The sequence below is a fragment of the Populus nigra genome, chromosome 5 (assembly GCF_951802175.1).
Source record: "Populus nigra chromosome 5, ddPopNigr1.1, whole genome shotgun sequence".
Classification (NCBI taxonomy): Eukaryota; Viridiplantae; Streptophyta; class Magnoliopsida; order Malpighiales; family Salicaceae; genus Populus; species Populus nigra.
Genome location: NC_084856.1, coordinates 16,039,685 through 16,045,276, shown reverse-complemented (window position 1 = coordinate 16,045,276; position 5,592 = coordinate 16,039,685). Strand labels below are relative to the sequence as shown.

The window sequence follows — 5,592 nt, the reverse complement described above, 5'->3', positions numbered from 1 at the left end:
CGTGCAAAATGATCCATGACATGCAATCTGTAAAGTATTGACCCCTTTTCTATTCATGAAATAAGAATAAAATAAAATAAAATATCAAAATATTTTTTTTAAGCATCTTGAATTTTTTTGATCACAAGCAAATAAAAAAAACAATTAATTATTTGTTTAAATCAACACTTGATTTTTTTAATTACAAAAAAGGTTTTAAATTAAAAAAAAATAAAATAAAAAAACATTAATATCAATTGAACTACGACTCATTAATAAATTAGAAACTTGTATTTGATAGCTACTACCACATTCTTACATATCATAAGCTAATAATTGATAATAAAAAATGTATGTTGTATTTTAATTACAAAAATTAAAAAATTTGCAAATGCAGTACAAACACACTCTTCATGTACAATTACCAATCCATTCCATAGCTAACTTACAAATTAGACTGGAATTCATTTTTTTTAATTAAATAAAATAAAATATAAAAAGAAGAAAAGTCAGAATGATAAAGTAAACAAATTATCGGCAGATTTCGTGAGTATTTGTTTTTATTTTACAACGTGGTTTTAAAAGTATTTTTTGAATTGTTTTTTACTTGAAATAAATCAATTTAATATTTTTAAATTTTTTTTTAATGATTTTAATATGTTAATATAAAAAATAAATAAAATATTATTTTAATATATTTTTAATTAAAAATTATTTTTAAAAAATATCCTAAACCAAACGGACAGAGAGTTTTTGGTCAAGCAATAAACAAATATTAAGGCATTGAGAACTGTGAAATTTTCTTGGCAGACACGGAATATTGATTTTTCACTTTGCCCATTACTACACAGAGAATTAACAAAGGAGAATTACGGTATAAAAAAATAACAAGACGTTGATTTCATATTGACTTCACTTAACAACGCGCAGCAAAACAAAGCCGGCCGCGTCTCCTGCTTTGAGCTTTTGCCCTGCATTATCTAATCGAACAAAAGAGAGAGAGATGCTCCCACCTTCAAAGATTCTGGGCGAGGAAGAGTGCTGTTGGTGAGAGCGTGACAAAGCAAGAGATTGCCGAGTTCTGGAGGCAAAAACTTGACGAGGAACAGGATCACCTGCTTTATGCTATCAAGGCTGCAGCACGTCTCAGGGCTCACAATCTCTCGGTGAGGATCATTTAGTTTTCATTAATTCCGATTAATCTTCACTTGTTGAATGACTAAAGTATATGACAGCAATAATTAATGAGATACGCAGTGATTGTCACTCTACTGATGAACATGGTTTTTTTGTTTTTTTTTTTTTAATAATAATGCTGCTGATGAATTTCATGATTTTAATTCATGTACAGAAAAATCCCAAAGACACAAGTGAGCAATGAAGTGTTATAAAAGCTTGAATATTAGGTAAAAACAAAGAGAATTCTATCCCATTTTGAAAGTTCTTTTATACAGAGATACTAAAATTAATATATAGATTTGGATATTAAAGAGAAAATTTAAAGTGATAACTAAAATTTAGATATTATATATACATCAATTTTTATTATCAGAATCAAATTAATTTAATTAATTAATTAATTATGCATAATATCTAGCCTGTATAAGAGGTGTGCTTTTTAAATTCTAACTTTATAGATGTGTGTTTTTAAATTTCTATAAATATATTGGTTTAAAAAGGTATTATTTTTTTAATAAATATCAGTTTGACAGAAATTAATTAGCAAAACATTCTTCTTCTCTCCCTCTTTTTCTTTATAAACTCTTTATTTGTGTTCATCAAAAACAAAATAAAAATTCTTAAGAAACTTATAAAAATTATTGTATATAAGTTTTAAAACTTTGTTGTAGCCTAAAAGTATATTACCTTAACCAGGGAGACAATTAATATTTTAAAAGATGTCTCAAAGCTTTCTTTGTTATACCCACATGTCTGTTTTTTCTATGTTCTTGGATTCGAACAAACCATATATAGATCAAGCCTGTGTTTTGTAGCAAAAATCAGCGAAACGCAGTGGTTAGTTTTAATATTGGGGTATTTAATTTTCTTTCCTAATACTAACTTGCTGCTAATTAATCCTACTGCTAATTTTCTTTTACTGATTAGGAGCATCTCAGAGTTTACTAAGCAGCTTTAAATGGGCTACTGCTGATCTTGAGGTCCAGGCCCTTGTTATGAGAGGTCTAGTCTTAGATCATATGAATCACATATAGAGTAGGTTATAATTTCCACTGAAGCTCAACTCGATCTGAAGTTGATGCCCTCTCACTGGGGTGATGTATTTAGGCGTAATAGTCTGACTTGGGTGACAGCTTGCAAACCATGGGTGAGAAAACTGAAATTTCTTGCGTGATTGTTTGACTTTTTGAAGTTTTGTGGTGTAGGAGGGTGATTACAAGCTCTTTGAAGAATCGCTGAAGGATGATGATGACATTAAAGAGAACGTCAAAAGCACAGAATATGGGAAGAACAATGAAATGCGTTTGGGAATAAACGACTGGTAAAAGCTGAATTTCTCCAACCACTTGTGGTTTTGAATAAGTTTCAAATTCAGCATGTTCTTAAAGATGAAACTATTTATGTTTTCTTTAATCTTAATTATATATATTTCAATTAACACAAGCAGGTGGACAAAGAGCAAGTATGCACACTTGAACCAACCTGCCATTGAGTCGCTGGATCCTCCCAAAAAGGCAGCCTTTTAGTTATACCACCAAGAATCTCTCTTTTAATCCCACAGTTCCCCTGTGTTCAAGTCCTCGTTGAATTGGTTTCAGTTCATTGAATTGCCTGACTTTCTTGAAGTTGCTTTTCTTTTTCTTTCTGTTATAAGAGAGATGTTTGAACCTCTGACCTCTTCTGAAGAGGCTAACATAGTTGGATTACAATTTTATTGGCATTTTTCTTGTTGGTTGCATGATTTGTACGCTTTGATGAGGGTGTTTACCTTCTGACTTATAGGTGCCCCGCGATACATCGCCGATAAATTTAATTTTTCTTAAATATGAAAAATAATGCTAAGACTATGTAAGTATTTTTTGAAAAAACAAAAAAAAAATCCGAACTTGGGTTGTTCCCAAAAAAATAAAAAAAAAATATGAAACTCGAGTTATTAATTTGATTGGGTTTAATACGCTCAACTCATTTAAAAACATAAATAAAAAAAATATGACAATAATTAAAGCGGGGAAAAAAATGACAACAAAAAAAAGTAAAAAATTCTAGACCTGAATCCATCCGGGTTAATATGTCAAATATACAACTTAGTCGTGATACTAAGATTACCTCATCAAAAGCAAATTGAATAAAATCATGAAACTTAATTATCAAATAACCCAATGTTAAAGGGTGAAACTGAGAAAATTTTTTTTAAAAAAAAGCAATGAAAAAAATTCAAGTCAAACCAAATTAATCCGCTAACATTGTAATCATGTGTATAAATATTGAGATGACTCAATAGAAAGGGAAAAAAGAAGAAGCACGAAGACTAATTTTCAATTAATTAAATTTTAAAAGATAAAATTAAAATAAAATATTAAATGTTAAAGGATCTTATTAGATAATGAAGAAAAAATTAAATGAGAATGTGATAACTTTATAGAAAGTAAAATGAAAAATAAAATACAAAGCTTAATTTCTAGTAAACAAAATATTAAAAGAAAAAATTGAAGAAAAAATATATAAAAAAAAAGATAAAAAAAACTCGACCCGAGTCCGCTTAGGTTGCCATGCAAAATCTACAACTTAGTTGTGATACAGGGGTAACCTCGTCAAAAGCAAATTGAATAAAACTTTAAAACTTAATTATCAAACAACTCAATGTTGAAGCATAAGATAACCCATATCATTTTCAAAATAAGTGAAAAACACAATAGAAAACAAATAAAAAAAATAATGGAGTCCAATATCCAATTAAATAAATGTTGATGGATGAAATAGAAAAATCTGAGCGAATCTCTTAAATCTAAGTTAATCTCTGAATTCGCAACCCCTAAACTCAAGCTAGATCAAGAAGCTTAATCTTCAACCAATTTAATGTTGAAGAATAAAATAAAAAAAATATCAATTTAAAAAAATTACCAAAATAAAAAAATAGCTACCAAAAGAATGAGTATCAAATCTGATACGAAAAAAATTCAAAGGAGAATAAAATCACAAAACAAATAGCAATAAAAAGAATGAGGTCCGAATTTGACATACAAAAAAAAATTAAATGAGGATGAAATCAAAAAATATTCTAATTTTATAAATTATTTCATATAAAACAAATACTAATAAAAAGAATAGGGATCAAATATAAAAGAAAAACAAATTGAAGGGCTCTTTTGAATTTTTGAATTGATAGATAGAAAAATCAAGGAAAAAAGATAAAATAAAAAAATAAAATAAAAGGTCATTGGTGTCAAATCAGAGGCTCGTTGGCCACACACGTTGCTTCATCGTAAAAGAGACACCATAACGATTCAAATACCACAACAAAAACAAAAAGCATTGTTTAATTGTCATGTGCCCCCACACGTACAACTCGAAGGGTACAAAAAACGACCATGCACGGACATGTTGCATGCACGCGTCTAATATAGTTTTTTCATAATATTTATTTTTTTAAAATTACCAAATAGCCTTTATGTGAACTTGATTATTAAAAAAAAAAAAGATAAAAATACCTTTGGATGCAAGTATAAGATATTTTTTATTTTAAAGAGAATTCAATTATTTTACCATGCCTATAAAGCTAAAAAGACTAAAAATCTCATGGATGCTAATTTAAATGTTTTTGTTTTTAAGAGTAATTAAATAATTTAACTGTAAAAAATATAAGAAATCTGATTACCCCAAATAATTTGATAATACAAAACAACCACAAGAAAAGACCGTTTTGCCGCTTGCTTTTCACTTTATTGCCCAGCCTCGTGGAGGACAAAACTATTACTAGCAATTATAATACAACAAGGCTTGATCCATGGTAAATGACTTATTGTCTAGCATGATCGAGGGCAAAACTATTATTACACTGTAGTAATTATAATATAATTAGTCTTGGTCCATGGTAAATGACTTAGCCTTTTTAGCTTCTATATATATATATATTATGACACTTTAGTAATTATATAGCTTTTATTGTAAATAAAGCCTAGATTGCATTTAAAACTAATTAAAATATTAGAAAAAAAACTATGAATACTAGATTTTTCATTGTATATCAAGACACAAGTTATTACGGATTAAAATAATAAGATAACTAATTTTTTATAAAAATCATTAAGCCTTTTATTGAGGGTAATACAATCTTTTTATTATAGATCAAAAGTCATTTTCGAAATGAATGGAGCATTTTGTTAGCATGTTAAAGGGATTTTTCATATTTTTATTTTTTAAAGTATAGTAAAATGATTTATTTATCTTCCAACACATTTTTTTTTAATTGATATCAAAGGGTTTTTTTTTTTGTATTTTCAAAATGATTTTTCATGATAACCAAGTTAATCGAAGGGTACTTTAATAATTAAATAAATATAATTTTTTATAAAAAAAATATGCATGGGGTGTGCATTGCACAAGTTAACATGTTGGTTGAGATTATGCCATTTAGGCGGCATGTGAAGGGTGGTT

General features: G+C 27.9%; 1 long non-coding RNA gene across 1 annotated transcript; it reads left to right on the top strand.

Moving 5' to 3' along the window:
* Positions 1–900: 900 nt before the first annotated feature.
* On the top strand, positions 901–2,878 carry LOC133693272 (uncharacterized). Its single transcript, XR_009842106.1, has 3 exons — positions 901–1,145; positions 2,364–2,479; positions 2,606–2,878. It is a non-coding gene; the product is annotated as an uncharacterized LOC133693272 (long non-coding RNA).
* The last annotated feature ends 2,714 nt before the right edge of the window (positions 2,879–5,592 follow it).